This window comes from Anabrus simplex, chromosome 14, assembly GCF_040414725.1.
Source record: "Anabrus simplex isolate iqAnaSimp1 chromosome 14, ASM4041472v1, whole genome shotgun sequence".
In the NCBI taxonomy this organism is placed as follows: domain Eukaryota; kingdom Metazoa; phylum Arthropoda; class Insecta; order Orthoptera; family Tettigoniidae; genus Anabrus; species Anabrus simplex.
The window spans coordinates 92,690,920-92,713,624 of NC_090278.1; positions in this window are offsets into that span (position 1 = coordinate 92,690,920).

Below are 22,705 nucleotides of genomic sequence, written 5' to 3' on the forward strand. Positions count from 1 at the left end.
AAATTTTAGAGAGATCTTGCTTGTTTTATGTAATAACAAGCAAACACATCTAATAATTATTTGTGTCTTTAGCAGTGTAAAGTTAGGGATCGCGGTCCTTTTATACAATTAACAAATATGGGCCTATAATGTAAAATGATTCATTGGGTTTTAGAATAACTAATGGTGGCAGAAGTAAGGTAGGCCTTTCTTGCTCACTTCGAATACTTATGTAGGAATTAGAAGTTTTTGAAGACTTTCGTCTGGAGCCTGACATTGTATGGAAGTGAAAATAATACACGATAACTAGGTAAGAAAGAAACAGATTAGAAGCTTTTGAAATGTGATGTTACAGCAATGTTGCGAAGGTCTCACAGGTTGATCGAACCGCGAAGGAAAATATACTGAGTCGAATTAGAGGGAGGAGATCGATTTGGCGAAACTTGACCGGAAGAAGAGATAGAATGATAGGACACATCTTAAGACACCCACGACTTGTACAGTTGGTTTTGAGGTACGTGTAGGCGGTCAGAGTGGTATGGGTAGACCAGGGCCTCGCGTGCAGACAGCGGCGCAGAGTTCCTGTGCACAGTGCATCGGTCCCGCTCGGCTCGAATCGGACCAACGCTTCGTCTCTGGACTACTCGGCTCAACTCGGCTCGGATTTGGAGCGCTACAGAGCAAGTGAGGAAGAGGGAGACAGGGGGAGCGAGCGAGAGAGGCGTGGGGAAAGAGAGAGACAGTGCTATTGCTCCAAATCGAGGAGTGGGGGTCTGCACTCTGGGCAACCAAGCGAAGTCGTCTTTTGCACCATGCACAGTGCATGCACCAGGCGCATGCACCCTGAGAGGCCCTGGGGTAGACCAAGGCATGAATATTTTGTCAAGAAAGAAGACATACATTTTCCATGGTCGACTGAGTTAAATGTAACTTAATGTTTCTTCAGTCTATTGAACACACGAGTTCTGTATAAATGTTATGCTGTAACAGACATGTGAACAAACATATTATTAACCAAGGAATAGAAATGCACATGTTTCATTCTTAAGAGAACATCATTAGGTTATATCAAGTCACAGACTAAAAAAACGTTCAAGTTACAAGGCATGAATATCACGAACAGTTTAGAGTAATGTACAAATTAAGAGGATTCGTGCAGGGCAGGGTGGCATGAAGAGATGCATCAAACGATCCACAGAACATGTAAAATGGCATCTTAGTATATCGATAGTAATAACATAATTCGTTAAAAATTAATTTACAAATGGACATATAAAAAGGAATAGAATATAGAAATTTACTGAAAGGAGAAACAAGTATACTCTAGCCTGCACAACAGTTATGGTATGAGATTTGCATAAGCATTAGAATTACGGTGTATCATAACGCCTACAGTTTATGTTACTCTCGCTACACTGTGGAAGAGCGGGCTGGATGGCACTCCCTTGCATTCTAACCCAATACTGCTTAAAAATCAGGGATCTGGTAATTACACAAAACATCATAGCCCTAGTTATATACAGTACCTGCGTATTGTACGGTTTGTTAATGTAGGAAACTGAAACGTCTATTTCTTCATCACAGAAGCTTATAGTTACGAATAATTTCCTCAAGGAACTACGACGCTGTGAATGCACTTGTGTATCACCGTGTAGTACGATGCTGGATGCGGTCTTGGCTGACACACTGCTGTGTGCAATGGAGCGTCACTTTGGCTGAGTCTTTCTTTCTCAATATTCTCCTAATGGACTCCTTATCGCTCCCAGCTATAAGTAACAATGACAAGTCCACCTAAGGCACCTGCTGTTCCACGAAACTCCTGTCAGTTCTTCTTACAACCACACTGGTTATTCTTGTGGCTTTAAAGTGTCTGCCAAAGAAAACTGTGCGACGCACACGACTAAAAGATGAACAGACCTTCGAGCAGAGTATACATAGTGTGAGAGAGGCCCAGGACAAATTAACTCGTATCCGTGAGTGAGATTTCTGAACGCGTTTGGTAGGGAGCGTCTTTTGTGTCTTTACGTTCAGCGCTTCGAGCGGTATAATGAATCCGTAATCTGTCACACATGGTGAACATTATTATAGGTTATGAGTAGCGGGTGCCGCTAAGAGCAGTAAGAGGCAACAAAAACGTTATTTTAATGAATACGGAACAAGCGTTATTATAACTTAATTTGGAATTATGCGAGTTTGCGCGAAAAATAGAAGGACGGACTGTTATATCACAACATTCAATGTATTCTTATATGAGTGCGATCTAATTGTAAGGCTCCTACATCAGCGAGAAAATGAGATAGTTGATAATATGACTCGAATGATTTTCAGGCATTCTTTTACTGCGGGGGAAATAATGTAACGCGATGCCGATCCCGCAGAGGCAGCAGAAACTCTTTGCACAATTCCAGACACACTTTTGTCTTGCACTCATGGACACCCATGTAGTCTCCTACAATTGCATGAAAATTCTTTCGAAACAAATGTTGCAAATGTGTTCGTGAAACAGGGGAGTTTTAACACAAGTGTTAAATGAATAACAATTGTTAGTTAGCATCTGTTAAGTAAACTTTAACACAGAGTTCTTACTCTGCCATCTAGTAGACCTAGAGTAAATCGGAACGTCGAAATTGACGAGGAGGCAGCCAAATGGCGTCAGATGAAAGCGCTTGCACAAGGTAGCTGAGGCCATAGACTATTATTATTATTATTATTATTATTATTATTATTATTATTATGTCCAACTAAGAAGCGTGATTGAACTTGTTTAGCTGATGCCGTTGCGTTTTTATTCTCCAAAAATATCTTCACCTTCTCGCTGTGGCTTTTCTTGCGATCTTCCGACCAGGTTTTGTTGGTGCTAGTAGTTGGATGACGTTTTAAGTGGTGATTGTCGACTAATTTTCTAAACTTAGATCTGTCTTAACACAGTTGCCTTTTTCCTGAAGATCGTTTCCAACTTGTAGCAGCCAAATGTTTTTTACTTTCATTGACAGGGCAAGGTTCAGAATTATTTTGGTCAAAGTATGATTACTTATTCTGAGAATATGTCCATAACATTTCAGACGTCTTTTCCTAAATGTGTCTCAGATTTTCTCTGAGTGTTGGTACAGGTCATGAGATTTCCTTATCATCCAGATTACCCCTGTACAGACTGGTCCATTATTATTATTATTATTATTATTATTATTATTATTATTATTATTATTACTTTCTTGCTGAATTTCTTATTTTTTGTTTTGAATCTCTTTACCCCAGTAGTCTTGCATTCCTGTTCTGTCAAGCATTCTTTTAACTTTCCTTTGCCAATAATCATCATCATTTAAATGTTTCATCTGGTGTTTGTATTTTAAATTCGGTATTTCCCTACCCCCCCCCCCTCCCAACCTCTTAATCTCAACCAATGTTTCATTATCTTTCTTGATATGTCTTTAAGTAGTCTCCTAACTCCGCTATTGGCTGTACATTCCTCCATTATCCCATATTATTTTGCAGAATGTATTACGTATTATATACCCAGTTCTTTTCGATCTGCTTCAGTACCCCACATTTCTGGCCCCATCCAATGCTCTTATATGGAAATAGTTCCAATACTAAGTTGTAAGGCGTCTTTAAGCTTTCTATTCTTAGTGCCCATTACAATACCGGCTTACTAATGAATGCAGGAATTCCGTAAGACTGAGGTGAGATTTCCTTCGCATTAGGCTGGCTGCCTTGTTCTCATCAATCTTGTAATCGTCCGTCATTTATATGTGAGTACGCTGTCCTCTTAATAATCCCAAACACTGGACTTTTATCAGGAATGAAGACTCTAGTCCGGTCAGATGGGATTCCTAACGAGCAGTGGGCTGTGTACATCTTCTTCATGTAAGACAACGGAAAAGTAGGTTCCGCAGTACACTCTTTTACTTAGAAAACTAGAGACCTTACTTAACACAATATCATATTGAACTGTTGTCTAGCATTGAGCGAATGCAAAAAATTAGTTCACGTAAAAATATACTGGAACTCGTTTCAATGGTAAGCCATGGTTCATTTTCCCCTTTGGATCAGTGGAAAAATGCGTGTCCGAACTCTTCAAAGGTAGTCGAATTTTTGAAGGGCGGAAAGAAGTTCATTCGGCACTACAGTAAGTGTCATAGAATATCCGCACATAGTTGGTGTTCATCGGAGAAAATCAATTAAAAACTCAGCCAAGAATTACCTAAAAGAGACAGATTTCATTCCAGCTGGTAGAGTAAAACGGAAGATTGAAATTGCCACGGAGGCTGCCTAAATGGCGTCAAATTAAAATGGAAGCAAACAGTAACTGAGACCTTGCGATTATTATTTCACTATGCATTCCAAGATCATAATGAAGCACTCGGGCGAACACGTATTACGATAGTGAGGATCCCTGAGATACTGACAGTATGACTGCATGATTCTCCAAGTATCGATTTGTAGGAATTACGGAGGAATTAAATATTTACTTGAACAATAGAACTGGCAACAAAGATGTCTGTATTATTTGTGTAAAATGTCTTCTGAGGTTCCATTTGTGCATAAAATACCACTTACAATTGTATTGAGTTCTGATTGTTTGTTTGTTTGTTTGTTTGGACAGAAGTCATATTTGTAGATGTCGACCTCATAGCTCTCCATATCATTTATAATATGAACAAAAAGTTAAGCCATAAGAATGTAAATAAACCACTTAGCTTAATAACGATTTCATTACAGTGTTGTAAGTTCTTGAATTTTTCTAATATCAATTGTATTTGATGGTCTTGGAAAGCTTTCTCACATTCTGATGTACAACATTTTGTCATTACTACACAGTAATTAGGGGGTTACTTCACTTTAAAGTAGCCTAAAAAAGTCTCTGACAACATAACACCATCAAGATTTCCCTCAAATCACGCGAAAGTTCAGAACTGAAACCGTGAACGAAGAGTGAGAACTTTCTTTTTGAATCTACTCGTATTTATAATTTTTTTGTATAAAAACATTATTTTGTTAGTGAAAGTTAATGATTAGATAGGTAAAATTAACTTTATTTCGGTTAATATGCATAGCGTTTTATCTAGGATCCGGTATTTTATCTACTAACAAGCTACTTGTCAGAGACTTCAACGCTTGGTACAACCAGTAACCTTGCTCTTAAAATACATATGGAGGTGATTGGTAAAACTCTGACATTCTAATTTGTTTGTTAACTCTGAAACGAGTTTATTTTGTAAATTTCTTTATTTTGCTGCAGATGATGTGTTAAGAAACGTGAAATAGAATATTAAGTTAACAGAAACTGATGTCCATCATGTGGATGAGGGGAGATCTGGGATTGTTTGTGAGTGTACAGGTTATTATTTCAGGTTCAGCGATGCAACGAACAGTGAAGTGATTACTTGTGGCTTACCAGAAGCCCCGCTCTGGGTCCTAACCGGTATAGCGCCCAGCAGGTGGGGTGTTACACCGTTGCCTGATGCCTCTCAACAAGGTCAATATTTTAGTTAATTTATAACGATATTTTTAATTAATTTTCGTCCTTTATTTATGTCGTGTCATAGCAAAAACGAATGGGGCTCGTTAGGATAGTTAAGACCAAGGATGTCAACATTTTTAAGATTGTGGGCACCACCCAGATCTGTTGCCCGGTATGAAAGCGCCGTAAAAATGAACAGCTTTAATTACTAAAATAAATACAATTATTTCCATGTTAATGCAATCTTTGAGCTTTAATGTTATACAGAATTTCTGTCATGTCTAAGGAGACGTCGCTTGTAGCTAGACATCTGTCATCTTGTAGAATAAAATAGAACGTCAAAATTGCCGCGCAGGCAGTGTGGATGGTTCGAAAACAAAAAGACCGCACACGGTGTATGTAGCATTATTATTATTATTATTATTATTATTATTATTATTATTATTATTATTATTATTCCTGATCATGTGAATTAGTTAATTAGTTAACTGCAATCGTGTGTTTTGCTCTTGAGTTCTTTCATAAGTGAGAAAGATTTCTCGTACTGGTACTTCGTTTAGACCGAGCTCGATAGCTGCAGTCGCTTAAGTGCGGTCAGTATCCAGTATTCGGGAGATAGTGGGTTCGAACCCCACTGTCGGCAGCCCTAAAGATGGTTTTCCATGGTTTCCCATTTTTTTGCTATTTGCTTTACGTCGCACCGACTAAGATATGTCTTATGGCGACGATGGGATAGGAAAGGCCTAGGAAGTGGAAGGAAGCGGCCGTGGCCTTAATTAAGGTACAACCCCGGCATTTGCCTGGCGTGAAAATGGGAAACCACGGAAAACCATCTTCAGGGCTGCCGACAGTGGGGCTCGAACCCACTGTCTCCCGATTACTGGATACTGGCCGCACTTAAGCGACTGCAGCTATCGAGCTCGGTGGTTTTACATTTTCACACCAGACAAATGCTGGGGCTGTACCTTAATTAAGGCCACGGGCGCTTTCTTCCTACTCCTAGCCCTTTCCTATCCCATCGTCGCCATAAAACCTATCTGTGTCTGTGCGACGTAAAGCAGCTTGCAAAAAAAACTTCGTTTAGAACATAGTCAAAAGTTTCAGAGAAACATTCTGCACTATATGGAACCTTCAAGTTGTGCTCCATAAAACACTATGAATTTTCTCCTTTTCGAAGAAATATTATGTAACTAAGGAGGACTGGGGATCTATCTAGCAGTTCAGTTCCTCACGAACAGATATGTTATTCTAAATTTAATTTTTTTTTTCACAACTTTGAGCGGTATATAATATTAAACTATTGGTAGCAGAACCAACCTAAAAACTTGATTGTCACTTAAAATTTAATTCATATATATATTGATATATTGTATCCGCAGGTGTTTTTACCCCACTTTCAATGTGCTGCTCTTACAGTAATATTGATACATTATAATTATGCTAATTATATCCTACATTATAATAAAATACTAAACTAATAATATTAATACTTGTATAAGCAACGATGAATACGTTTTACAGTTGAATACAGGCCTACATAAATTATTCAATTTAATTTCACTTCACAAGTCTGTATAGAAATAATGGAATAATAACTCAAAGTAATGATATAATCATATTAAGGATAATATTGGTTTTACGTCCCGTAAACTATTTTTAAGATTTTTGTATACGCCGAGGTACTGGAATTTCGTTCTGTTATAATACATCTGTCAACACGAGGCTGTCTAATGACTGAACCGGGATCGAACCCGCCAACCTGTGCTCTACTGCCTGAGCTACTCACCCCTACAATATCTTTTTTCTAATTTGCTTTACATCGCACCGACACAGGTAGGTCTTATGGCGACGATGGGATGGGAAAGGCCTAGGAGTGGAAGGAGGCGGCCGTGGCCTTAATTAAGGTATAGCCCCAGCATTTGCCTGGTGTGAAAATGTGAAATCACGGAATACCATCTTCAGGCCTGACGACAGTGAGGTTCGAACCCACTATCATCCGGATGCAAGCGCACAGCTGCGCGCTCCTAACCGCACGGCCAACTCGCCTGGTAATATTAATTTACTTTCAATATATTGTATATTATTAGAGAGATGTAGAGGGATGCATAGTCAAGTACAATTTTATAGTTAGGTTTTATATGAAGGTTTTAATTAGCGAGCTGAAGTCCAGTGAGTCATTTTTACGAGCTGCACGCCTGTAAACAGTTCTTAGTCTGTGAAGAGGAGAATTTGCGTGAGTGAATGTTCAAACTTCCGGGATGCATAACAACTCTTATTATACTGTTTCAACAACAAAGTTTGGTGTTTGCGAGCATCGGTTTGAGAACGTCCGGATTATAAATTAAATGAACCAGAATTCGGAGCCACATTTCAAAAGATCACACAGCGTATTTACTGTGTGATACTGGTTGTGCTGTGTGAGAAGAAGCTTCCGTATTGTTGGCAACTCTGTAAGCAACGGCTGCATACTCGAATTACTTGTAATAGTTTCTCTTCTCGGATGTCAGGAGAACATTACACCAGGTGAAGCCACTGTATCTGATAGTTATCTCACTCTGCAACCATATTACAAGTTCCCTGCGATGTAACTGAGTGTCCCCCTCTACTACCTGTTCTGTAATGAATGTGTCTGACGTCCACAGATAATAAAAGATGAGATAAAACAAATTATTAGGTCATTGACAAGTAACAGGTAATCCACGAGATAAAATAAACAAACCAGTACGACTAAGATGACGGATAAAATGCGGAAACGAAGGTTGAAATAATACAGACATCTAGTGAGAATAGATAACAACCTATATTTGAATTCATGGTAGGATTAAAAACAAACACGAAGTGTGTGGAAGTGGTCAAGAAGGACACGGAAGAGATTAGAATCACAGCAGAGTTGATCCACAACAAGAAAATGTTCCGGAAATGGATCGACATCTTCCAAACATTCCAAAAGCAACACTAAACAGCAGGGGAAAACTGATGATAGTCCTGGAGCAGAGAAGGCTCGGGAGCGATAGAATGATGACGTTCCGAGAAGATAAGAAACGGTTGCAAGAAAGCTTTATGTTTTACGTGTTTCACAGTTGGCCAATATTGAAAAATAAAATCCGACTCTGTATGCTCCCCATCAGACTTACCAAGTCATTTGACGACAGGGTTTTATTTGTATTTGGAAGGTTACTGTGAATACCAAGCATTGAAGTCTCCGGAAAAAATTACCTGCAATAAATTTACCTCCTGTCCTCCATCAAAATTAATGAATGAATAATCGAAAAAACTGGAATATGAGTTCAGTGACAAGTAATAAATATCACAGGAGGGAAAACAAAGAAATCTGTAAGACTCTACTCCAATCGTTCCCAAACTTTTCCGAACGGTGCCCACTTTTGTACGTACACTCTACAAATTATATCTCCTTCTCAAGAACAACTCTTATCTGAGAATAATGTGGAATAAATAATAGGATTTCGAAATTCACAATAGAACAGTAACTCTTTTTTTTTTTGCTTTGGGTATCAGTCGACAAGACTGGTTTGATGTAGCTCCTCAAGTCAACTTATTCCGCGCAAAAATTTGCATTTCTATGTAACTACCACATTATACATCTACTCCCATCTGTTCGTTGCATTCTAGCCTTGATATACCTATACCGTTCTTACCAACTACACTTCAAACAATAACTAACTGAACAAGTCCTGGGTGTCTTAAGATGTGTCCTATAATATATTCTGTCTCTTTTTCTGGGCATTTTTCGCCAAATGGTTTTCTTTCCACCAATTCGATTCAGTATGTCTTCTGGGCCGATGACCTTAGATTTTAGGCCCCTTTAAACAACAAGCATCAGTACCACTTCATTCGTGATTCCATCTCCCCAATCGTACCTCCGGCATTCGTCTGTAACAAGATATTTCAAAAGCTTCTATTCTCTTTCTTTTTGAGCTAGTTATCGTCAATATTTCACTTCCATACAACGCCACGCGCCAGTTGAAAGTCTTCGAAAACATCTAATTCCTGTATCAATGTTCGAAGTGAGCAAATTTCCTTTCTTAAGAAAGGCCTTCCTTGTTTGTGCTAGTCTGCATTATGTGTCCTCCTTAATTCTGCAACCGTTACTTACCGTGCTACCCTAGTAACAATATTTATAATATTGAAATGAAATGAAATGGCGCATGGCTTTTAGTGCCGGGAGTGTCCGAGCACAAGTTCGGCTCGCCAGGTGCAGGCGTTTTGAATTGACACCCGTAGGCAACCTCAACGGTGTGATGAAGATGAATGATGATGAAGACGACACATACACCCAGCCTCCGTGCCAGCGAAATTCACCAAGTATGGTTAAAATTCCTGACCCTGCGGGAAATCAAACCCGTGACCCCTGTGACCAAAGGCCAGAACGCTAACCATTCAGCCATGGACAAGAAAGTATTAATTTCACGATGTATTTTCGTGGAGACTTCAACGCTTGATATTCACAATAATCTGGCAGATACAAACACGTGAAATACTGACTTATATAGTCACTTGCTAAGACTGAATAGAATAGGGTGGCAGGTCCCAAACTGCGGGGCCTGTCCGATTTACAGTGGGGGGGGGGGGGAGGGGGCACAGAAACTTAGAATATAAAATGAATCACACGACATGATAAATAGAGAAATTAACGATGAAAGGCTTAAGGTCTCTAATAATAATAATAATAATAATAATAATAATAATAATAATAATAATAATAATAATAATAATAATAATAATAATAATAATAAATCCCTCGTTACTAATCTAATACTCCTACGTTAAGTGTCTGTTTGACTTTTACACTATCACGTACACCGAAAGTTTAAATTGTGAAACACAAACACGTCGTGGTTAGCATTGAAGTGGATTTCTGTAATAATATTCCAGTCAGGGAGAAGTGCTGCTAATTATAAAAACGCGCGCTGCAGATTTGCTTACGACAGCGTTTGGTCTCCTCCACTTTCGTGAAAGGCCCGCTGAGAGACACTTTAATTAGAGTTCATCCTCATCCATATCAGGTTTGTGTCTCAACGTGCTCGATCTCTTGACCTCCTGGAGAATGTTTGCTGTCCCAATTTATGGTTAGCTTGTTTTATATCACCTTAACCCGTCACTGCAAGTATATATCCTGCTCATCTTCTATAATAGCTCCACTTGATATATCGGCAAGACTTTTCCATTTTCTGACGCAAGCTGATGGAGATTTTAGTGAAAGCTGCCCTCGTTCGTTACGTGGAAAGTGGTGATGTCTCCAGTTAGGTTGATACATTAGGATGTGTAATTTCTTCCTTCTGCCCGACGGAAACGTAAAAGAAAACTTCATGTTTCGTCTAAAGGTGAAATTCCGCTGATAGTTGTGTCGGAGACTTTCATGCACTATGAGGGAAGATAATGTTTAATCGAAAGGTGAACTTCCCACTGATAATTGTGTCGGAGACTTTCATGCACTATGAGGGGAGATCATGTTTAATCGAAAGGTGAACTTCCCGCTGATAATTGTGTCGGAGACTTTCATGCACTATGAGGGGAGATCATGTTTAATCGAAAGGTGAATTTCCCGCTGATAATAGTGTCGGAGACTTTCATGCACTATGAGGGGAGATCATGTTTAATCGAAAGGTGAACTTCCCGCTGATAATTGTGTCGGAGACTTTCATGCACTATGAGGGGAGATCATGTTTAATCGAAAGGTGAACTTCCCGCTGATAATTGTGTCGGAGACTTTCATGCACTATGAGGGGAGATCATGTTTAATCGAAAGGTGAACTTCCCGCTGATAATTGTGTTGGAGACTTTCATGCACTATGAGGGAAGATCATGTTTAATCGAAAGGTGAACTTCCCGCTGTTAACTGTGTCGGAGATTTTAATGCACTATGAAGAGACATCATGTTTCACCTAAAGGTGAACTTCCTCCTGATAAATGTGTCGGAGTCTTTCATGCACTATGAAGCGACATCGCGTTTCACCTGTAGGTGAACATCCCGCTGATAATTGTGTCGGAGACTTTAATGCACTATGAGGGGAGATGGCAAATATCTGGAAGGATCATTGCATGGACTTGTGAACTATACTGCGCGCATGCATAAAAAACAAAGAAGGGATTTTAAACTCCTGAGTTTTAATTAAATCTGACCTAACCTAACCTAATATTTGATGACGAGTGTAGTAGGAACTAACGGACAGTGAGAGGTAGTACTAAATGTTGACATATAATCTAAGCATCAGATATGAAGATCCATTCACCATTGTCGCTGCAGTTATTTTGTTTCATTTTATTTCATTTTATTAAAAATATCAGTGTAAAGACATACTATAATTTCCCCTTTTCTCACGAACCAAAGGCCAGGGTGGCCACTAAGTACTGACCGAGTTGTGAAAGGTAAGCACCAGAATTGAATTTCTACGCTTCTTAAGTTACAGAGGTAGCTTCTGATATACATTCTCACCTGAGGCCTTTTGCAGGTACCGAGCTCGATAGCTGCAGTCGCTTAAGTGCGGCCAGTATCCAGTATTCGGGATATAGTGGGTTCGAACCCCACTGTCGGCAGCCCTGAAGATGGTTTTCCGTGGTTTCCCATTTTCACACCAGGAAAATGCTGGGGCTGTACCTTAATTAAGGGCACGGCCGCTTCTTTCCCACTTCTAGCCCCTTCCTGTCCCATCGTAGTCATGAGACCTATCTGTGTCGGTGCGATGTAAAGCAACTTGTAAAGAAAGAAAGAACAAGCGAGGTATAGAAGATTTCTTTTCTGGTCTCTCTGAGAGAATTTGTGGCGCTGTGCCTTATATCGACGCATTCCTACTTACTGACCGGAGAAGATCCCCCAATGCATAGCTGCTTACTTACATCTGAATGTGGGAACCTGGCCGATCTAGTCTAGTAACATCTAGCATCATATTTATTATTCTGGAAGATTATGAGTAGTCTGTACACCTTATAAAATGCCAGGGTTGTATTTCAATGAAAACCATGGCCACAACCTTCCCACAGCTAGATCCTTCCTATCTCAGTATCACCCAGAATCAAGCTGTGTTATTGGTACACTCACTTGTGCCAGACTCTTCACTTTCATCTATCCTATCCGACGTCCCTTGGTCAACTGTTGTTCTTTTCCGACCCCGACGGTATTAGAGCATTCGACGCCTAGGGTGTTTTCATTTTCACGTCCTTCATAGCCCTTCTCTTTCTTTGGCTGATATCTTCATTTTTCGAAGTGTTGGACCCCTTCCATATTTATATTTTATTCGCCATTCATTGCGTGGCCTGATATTTCGGTATAGTCCATCCATGGGGCTGAACAAGAATGGAAAATGTGTGTAAAGACTGGCAGAAATACGGAACGAATTCATTCCTTATCTTTGTGGTAGGATCGTTTGCTGGACTGTGCTCTACTACATTCGTGTACCTGCAAAACGCCAACCTATTTCCCTGAGCCGTGAGTTCTGTAATTACAGACAATCAGCAACCTAAGAGAACCTTCCTTGACCTCACAACATAACCGATCAGCACGGTTGACCTATAGATAGCGTCACGGCGAGAAGGATTAATAACCGTGTTGTGACCAAACATCTTGTAGGGGGCGGGTTAAATATGTAAATTTGTTTACAAGAAGAAGCAGAATAATAAGTCGTGTCAAATGTTATTAAGGCTGTCCGGTTTGGTCACGTACGAAGGTCCCGCAAACAGGTAAATGTGGGTTGGTCACTTGGTTATCCACCGGGTAATCGCTGGACTGCTGTGTGCTTTGGAATTCTACTAGAAGTGCAAAAATGGACCTGCCAGTTTTCTAATCTGAATGGAAACCTGAAACGTTAACGTTTGTTCATGATTAAGCTCAGTTTTGCCTTATCAATGCTGCCAACCTTGGATTACGTAAGTAAGAACCTAGTCCTCAAAATTATGAATTTTAAAAACCAATATTGTGGCATTGAATATCGAGTGTGAGGCGGCCGGTGGAATGCACAATTCCAATGAGAGACGATAACTGCGGCATAGTGGCGGAAATGTGGACAGACCCAGCAGCGAGCTAAATGATACTGCTGCGAATTGTTGACTGATTGAGAGTGGACTGGTTCAAACTATGGTTTTCTCTGTCTTCTATAAGAGGATAAAACGTGGACCTTGCGAGGCGCAGATAACAAGAGAATAAACTCATTTGAGATGTGGTGGTGGAGAAGAATGCTTGGCATTCCTCGGACAGCCATTGGTACCAATGAGCCCATCCTTATCTGCTACTGTATGTTGAGTTGTTTAATGCTGTATTTGTCATTATGGAAGACGGACAAAAGTAGGCTACTTTCCTGCGTTTTTAAGACTGGTAATAGATAATTAACTGATTAAAGCTAAAAAGTGTAAAATAAATTCTCACTTTGCCCCAACTGCTTCAAATGCAAAGAGCTAGTCTTAAGAAAAGTAGGCCTATTAATTTTACGACATATTTTTCTGGAGACTTCAACGATTGGTATTCACAGTAACCTGCCAAATAGAAACACGTGAAATATTGACGTATAGAGTTACTTGGTAATACTGAATAGAATGGAGCGGAAGGTTAAAAACTGATGGGCCCGACCGATTTATAGATTTACTTCGCACCTTCAAAGATGTTTGGATTATATATATTTTCCTCTTTTCTATTTAGTTTCAACATACATATATCTCCATTACAGACTGTAATGCGCTTCAGCGTTCAGTCTGCAAGCCTGTGTGAATTCAATAACCGCCGCCAAAGACCTCTAATATTAACTAGTTCTTTGGCCTCCTTTACTTCTTATCTTTAAATCGTTAGAACCTAAGCCTAACTATCGTCGTCTTTGTGTCCCTGTACTTCCCCTACTCTCCATCACAGAGTCCATTATTATTCTAGGTAACCTATCCTCCTCCATTCGCCTCGCACAGCCTACCATCGAAGCCTGTTTATGCGTACAGCTTCATCCATCGAGTTCATTCTTCATTCCAAGTACCCTCCTGCCATTGTTCACACCTGTTTCTACCAGTAATCATTCTCGCTACTTTCATATCTGTTACTTCCAGCTTATGCATGGGATATCCTATGTCCACACAGTAGAATAAAGGCCTGATGTTCTAAGTAGGCACGTGCGTATATGTAGGCTAGGCCAAGAAGAGATTCTGCTACACATATTACTGTCTGACAAAAGCACTGTGGAGGTAAGCCACCCATAGGGGTGGAGATGAGGAAGGGGTGGCATTTGAATTCATAGATTTCGGGGTCGCTGAGATGAACAGCGATACTCCGCAAGTCGTTTAAGTCCAAGTTCAGCCCTTATCGGCATGTGGGGTAGGAAGTGAAAAAAGTCCTAAATGGCCCAGTCTATGGATGTATGTATGTGCACCCCCTTTGGGCGGGGAGGGGGGTAAAAAGTGGGTGACGTATAAAAGCAATAGGAAACGACCAATATTAAAGTAGAATCCGTGGTTTGCGGGGTCACTGAGATGAATAGTGACACTCCGGATGACGTTTAAGTTCACGTTCAGCCCCATCCGAGTGGTAATTCAGAAGCGGTGAAAAAATGACTAACGCGAAACGAGAAACAAAATCTATAAATAAAACTTGAAATTAAACACATAACTATAAACTAAAAACAGTTCTTAAAATATCAGACAAAGTTACGATAAAGAAATCTACAAAAGTTCGCTTCACACGTAATCGACAGGTAACAAAATACTTAAACGTAAAAAATAATGTGCCCGGGCACTATAGCTACTTGTCAATATAAATGCCTTTGATTAATTTTGGTAATCTACACTTAATCCCAGAGTCCCCCAGTACGGCGAACATCCTTTTTTCTTCGTACTCTGTCACACGCCTTCTCTAGATCTACGAAACAGAACTGTTCACTTTTTAAGTTAAGTTCAAAAGAGCTTGTATGAAGATATTTTATTTCTTTTTGGGAACAAAGGTGTGTTTGCCAGTACACAGAAAAAAATAACTGTTAAGTAAATATTGGCCACGACTTCTTGCAAATCCCTGGAGGCAGTTACTGTTAGATTTGTTTTCTTTCCGGATCTACAAATTGGGAACGGAGCAGGCTTAAGCGTCATAAATATGTACTTCTTACGATCGTAATCCTATCCTAGTAGTAATTAATCGAAGATCTGGCCAAGAAATCAAGGTTAGCTGTTTTAATGTTTTTGACGTGGCCGAGTTTTTGAATTTCCTGAATCTTGCAATGGGAAGAGCGAGAAGATTGTGAGCATTTAATTGACCTGAGAACTGTTAGTGTGAAGTCATATCGGTCAAGAGATTTCATTAGAAATTCCTGGTCCGCCTAGAGGTCGCGGCGTGTGAAGTTCATCCTCCTCCCACATCAGTGTGACCTTGCTTGTGCACCGCGATGAATAGGTTGTTCAGCCATGCCTGACAAGTGATCTGGTGTAGTACTCTACACAGAAATTTGCAACAGGAGGCTGTGATTCATGAGTAACAATATGACTGTTTCTTTTTCTTTTTGCCATGTCAGCTGTGTTTCAAAGTGAGATTTTTGGAATAGAATAAAATCATGTCGTCAGGGTTCTGATACCAAGTTGACAGTTACATAAAATGGCATAATTTCTTATAAATTTGAAACATTCTGGAAGAAAGCAAACTGTAGATGAAATTACTGATGACAAATCTCCTCTTTGTTGTGCAAAACCACAAAGTTACAACACTCAGATTTTCATAATGTGGAATAACATTATGCGTTGCAAATGAACAGATAAAAGAAATTCAAGTAAACTGAGTCGGACAGGAAACATCCACCAAGTACAGAACGAAATCCTAGATAAGCAGAAATCAAACAAATATGCACAAGGAATTCTGCAAAAAAAAAAAAAGGACAACTAAGAAACAAGAACGGACTAAAGTGTAAGTAAGCAAAATAAATAATCAATGAAGCCTTATTCAAAGAATGAGATAACCAAGTGGTGAAAGACAAAGACAAACCTATAAAATATAAAACAGCCAAGAAAATAAATCTAGCTATACAGATTTTTTGCTACCTGGTTAACGTCACACTAAAACATCGAAGGTTCTTGATAACGGAAGGATGGGAAAGGGGAGGGAAGCGGCCGTGGCCTTAACTAACGTACAGTCCTATCATTTGCCTGGTGTAAGAATGGGAAACCATGGAAACACATATTCAGGGCTGCCGACGGTGGGATTCGAACCCACTATCTCGCGAATGCAAGTTCACAGCTGCACGTCCCTAACCGCACGCCAAACTCGTTCGGTAAAAAGAAGAAAGAAAGAAAGAAAGAAAGAAAGAAAGAAAGAAAGAAAGCACACTAACAGAAAACAGCCTACATTATCCATTCGTGAACAATACTAATTTCATATGTACCTACACGGTTTGTCTTATGATATAGTGGAAAACAGAATATACAGTACAAACTTGAATTAGTACTTAGTGACTATAAGTGTGTACTAACTTAAGACAAAGATGCTGTGGTGTTTTCAACTCTATCTCATGCAGTATACCACTGTGCATCTCTAGAAGTTATTCAGACTAAATTTATGTTGGTCAACTTGTTGTCAAATGACAATTGTATTTCCTTAATTATTGCATATTTTAATGATATAGCACATGGCCAGCCTCCTTACTACTTGGCTCTTAGTTCTAGAAACTTAATTGTCAATGTATTGCACTCATTTTGCATTCTGTTGTGGCGTGGATTTGATTAAGTCAAATGAATAAGGAGAATAAACGTTTGTGCATACGTTTCCTACGTGAATGATCATATACTGTATATCAAAACTCGTGGAATGGCAAAGTGTTTAGTCATTGGTTTATTAAAGCTCTTTTAAGATTTAGGAACTATGGTTGGGAGGTTATTTATTTGGCTATAAAACGTGTTTGCTTGTTTGTTTGTATGGAATAGGTATTCCCTCAGTGATTTTTTGTTTGTGTTCAATGGATTTGACGTTTGCTGAAATTTGCACGATTTAAAGCAACGTCTTGTGTAAAGCAACTGAAACCCACTAACTACTTGTAATTTATGGTAGGTACCATCGCTAGGTAGAACACCGGCTTGTGTTTTGATCACGTGACAAAGAGAACAGGTTGCTTTTGAGGGAGATATTTTTATAACCTTTTCTAAATGACACGACGAGAAGTCGAGTACGGGTTTAAAAGTGAAACTCGTCATCTCTAAAGGCTGCTCAACCAGTTTGGCGGATAAGATAATATTATGTGGAGAACCCATAATACGCACTCGGCACTGTGTAATGGTCTTCCCCCAGGCTACCGTGAGGCCGCGCTAAAGAACACATAAAACACACGTCGAACATTTCTTTTTTCCTGTATGCAAGTGGCTTTCTCGATGACTATCAGTGGTATGGATTAGGTTTTGATCTCGTCATACACAGCAACTTCATTTGCATAAAGTAACAGGGTTGTACAAAAATTATTCCTGCTTCACCGTTGTTTTCCTGAATGTAATATAAGGGTGGTAGGCTGTGTGGTACATTTTAGATCAAAATCTTGACAAAAGAAAATTGTGCAAAATCACGTGACTTATTTTCTGATTTTTAATAATATTATTATGGAAATTAATCCTCTTATGAATGTACATTCAATGCATAGCTAATTAAACCAGAAGAATACACCTTGTACAATAAATGACTGGGATCAGACGTAATGTATGTATTATATTAAGCTTGCACACAAATGCATGACTTACTATTAAAAGCTTGCGATTGTTATGTAATTTGTGTCAAATAATTATTACCTTAACTCTCTGCGTCCCTTCTTCTCCAGCAGAGTCAGAGGCCTCCTCCACATTCCCCATTCTCTGCACACAATATTCCAACAATCATTTCTAAATCTAATGTTTATAAAAATTAAACATAGCATGAAACAAACTAACATTTCAGAAGAGTGTAAATGATCTCCTAAGAATGAATTGATGACACGTAATTATAACGCCATTGTGACCTATGATGACTTGGCTATAAATATGCACAATCTCATGGTTTTCGATTTGATCTTATTACTCATCTGTTATTTATTTTGTTAGTTAGTTAGTTAGTTAGTTAGTTAGTTAGTTATATTCCACTGTTCGTTGACAACACAAGTGAAATATCCTCAATAAATAAATAAATAAATAAAATAAATAAATAAATAAATAAATAAATAAATAAATAAATAAATAAATAAATAAATAAATAAATAAATAAATAAAAGGATACTTATATTTGTGCCTCTGTTTTAGTGTCCTTTTTGTTTGTTTGTTTGTTTGCTTGTTTGTTGTTTGTTTGTTTGCGAAATATCTTTGAACTTGTTTGCATTTTTGCTCGAATATGCAATAATGTTCAACTCATCGTTGTTTACTGTTGTGATTTTATGCATGTGAGATCGTAATTACAAAACAAATTGTTGGTTATCTCTGATTTTCTGCTTGCTTCTGAAATAGTAATTATCTAAAATATTCTGAAATAATACTGACCTAATATTTTTGTGGTTTTTAATTTTGTGAAATAATACTGAACGAAAAAGTTGGTGTTATTCTGTTTTTGAAATAGATTTTGAATTAAAACTCGTTGATATCCTGAGATTTTCTGTTCGATTTTCAAATAATAATCAGCTACATGTTCTTGAACGTTTGTGTTCTTCGGTTTGTTTGTGAAATAATTACGAAGTCGCATTTGGTTATATTTTGTGACTTTTCGCTTCTTTTGAAGTAATAATTACCTAAATTTGTTTGCTTTTCTTATTCTTCTGTTTCTTTGAGAAGTACTAATGAGTCTAAGTATGTTTGTTCTTGATGTTTGTCTTCGTTTTTTAACAAGCGATGGTGCACTAATGGTTTCTATATTTCGTGGTTTTTTAGCTTGTTTGTGTAATAATAGTGAACAAGCCGTGCTGAATAGTTCAGACGACAGAGCGCTGGTCTTCTGAGCTCTAGTCCGGTCGTAGATTTACCGGCTCATAACAGAACTATTTAGGGACAAAATTACGGCACCTCTGCGTCTCCGAAAACCATGAAAGTAATTACTGGGAATATTAATTAAATTTCGGGGTCAAGAAATGTGATAGTAGACGAAATATTAGGTTGCAGCAACTCTCAAGGACTGAAGGAGAAAGAAGGAAAATATGGCTGCAACAACAAAGCATGGCATTTAGCCCTGATATTTAGGCAGTCGTACGTTAGAATGCCAACTAACCTGGCCAGTAAGAATTGTCGTCCAGCCTGCTCTTTCGCAATGTAGTGAGAGTAACATACCTTCTGGTGGGGTTCTAATAGGCCGAGCCCCGAATATTTATGCAAACCTCATATCAGAACTGTTGTCCGGGCTAGAGAATACTTCTTTCACTCACTTCAGTAAGAGTGTGTTATAATCTATAAATGCCTGAACACCCAACCTCTAATGATAATGATGATGATTATGATTATTATTATTAGTGACTACGAAAGTATACGCAAGTACATCTCTTTGTATACATGATACGAAAAGATGGGTGATACACCACATGACATGGTAATTCTTACTTCATAGTCTATGTTCTTGTTCTTGAAAGAGAAACATTTTACTGTCTCCGTTTGAGTGGTGTTTCTAACATTAGATACCACCTTTAGAGATCTCTGCTCAGTTGCACTACCAGAAATTGAGTACAGAACGAGTTGATTGGTGATGAACTATACACCGTCATTTCAGTCCTTTCTACAAAGATCAATGGTTAAATGAGGGAATGGGGATAAATGTGGGCAGACGATGATATCCGAACTGTAGTTAATAAAGTGTCCCTTATCGAACATTACAGGTAATACAGCTCATCCCAAAGAGAAAATATCGTGTTTAGACCAAATAAGGCTTCTTCGATCTGATCAAGTTTTAACAGTAAGATGACACTGGCAGGGAGGGAGGGAGGGATAGCTGTTCTGGTTCTAGTCCACATCGACCCGGATATGACCCGCCACTGCGTTGTGTCTGAGGGCGGCAGGACACCGGACGACCTTGATGGTGTAATATGATAGCACCAAGCGCTTCACTCTCAAAGTAGCACCGCGGCGCCCTGCGTGAAAGTGGTGACGAGCAGGACACAATAACCTGTAACTCTGTTGAGTGGAAGATGGACTCCCACTTTAACCTCAACATGGATTGTCTATCTTCTCATTCCTGGACAGAATAGGAATGGGAGACTGCTGAGATAAAGATAGTATACTGGGTTAAAAAAAACTACAGTACACTCTGATCAGTGGAATACCAATAATATTTAGTGATCATGTAAAGAACCTTGGATTAGTATTCGATAGATATTTAAGTTGGTCGGTACATGTCACAAACATTTGTCAAAGATTATTTACATTGCATTCTCTTAAAGTGATGAGGGTCTAATATTCCCAACATTTGACTACGGAGATATAGTTCAGTATATTATGAGCAAACCACTTTCATGTCGGCTACAGCCAAGATTGACCAAACCACGTAAATACCACGCTGTTTCCTTCCTCCACAGTATTCTGAAAACAAACAGACCGGACTATCTCATAATACCTCTCCCCTTCTGTAGAGCTCCCTGAAGGTCATCAGCACCATCCCTTTTGTCCATTCCCATTCATCACAGTAACGCGTATAACAACTGACTTACACCTGGTACCACACGTTCTTGGAACTCAATCCCAGCTGAAATTAGAGGCATAGGCAGACCGATTATATTTAAAAGGAAAGGTTTATGTGGTACTCAAACCTGTAGAAAAGGGATCTCACTAATGTAACAAAATTAATATTTAGTTTTTAACTATTATCAATAAATTATAGAGGTTAAGTGAATTAATGTTATTGATATTTAGAGATATGATGATTAACTAATGTTTTATGTATATCATTCACATTATTCTATAATTTCTTTAACGGTGTTGCATAATATGGTTTGTATAGCAGCAGGTTTTATAGTCTGAGTCCCGCCGTGTTAGAAAGGTAATGAAATAAACTAATCTAAAAGAAACGAACAAATTTGAATAAACAGATGACCACGTCAGATTTTAAGACCAAAAGAATATTACTATAATTCTGCGGAATTACCAAAAATGTCTTGACAAAAAGAGAAAACTTACGAATAGAGAAGTAAGCAGTGGGTGGGTAATGGATGTCTAAAAGAAAAATGGTAAAAGAGAGAAAGATGACGAGAATCTTGTTTATTGTGTGGTGAAAGAGACGATGAAAGGGACACATATCTTAAGTCCGTAACGAGACAGAATCACTTATAATCAGATAGCTTGATAGAAAACGTAAAGCTGAAGTGGAAGGAGAGAAAAGATGTCATACAATTTTCCAGTTATTAAACGAAGAGCGGATAACACTGGGAAGGACAGGGTAATTATTACTCTGATACAAGTATGTGATAAGCGGAAAATAAAGAGAATATACGATAAGTACCGATGTAAATAATGAAGACTATGATACGTAAAATGAGTATAGAAAAGTTGTAATGTGTAATACACAGTAGTAACAGGAAAATTAACTACAATCAAATTATTTAAGTCGATGTATCGACACAATTTTAGTTACAACAAACAAATACTTTCTCCTTAGTTGATGGTTATCCGGAGGTATTATATTCCACTCTATTTTATTCTCTTCTACCAAGTTTGAGAGAGTGGTTAGCTCTATGCCCTCGTGTAGTAATGTAATGACTAGAAACTGGAATTTTGTACAGTAACAGGTTAGAAGGCAAATTTACTGAAGCGAGTAACAGGTACATTCTAGCCTGTACAACGGCTATGCTATGAGTGTTGCATACGCATCAGGGGTACGGCCAAACATAGCTCCTAAAATGTATGTTAAGCCTCGCTACATTATAGAAGAGCGGGCTAGTTACAACACACTGGAACCAATTACTGCCTAAAATTCAGGGTCTAGTAATGACAGTGCCCGAAGGAACTGATGATTGGAGAAGATTATCCTGGATGTCGAAGCCCTGACGATGGGTGAACATTCACCATACGAAATCTCAGATAAGGGGACCAAAAAATAGAGAAAAGTAGAACAACTCCATAATGGTTTCCAACCCTCTGTAAGGTTAGAGCACCCGAATAATAATAATAATAATAATAATAATAATAATAATAATAATAATAATAATAATAATAATAATAATAATAATAATAATAATAATAATAACAGCATCAAGGGCAGGTCTCCAGATATCGTATGAAAAATCCAGTATACATGGAAAATCTGCATCAACATAGCAAAATAACTCAGCTAGAGATGGAAAACGGCACAATTTTATAGGTGTCCTTCAAATACCTTGGAGA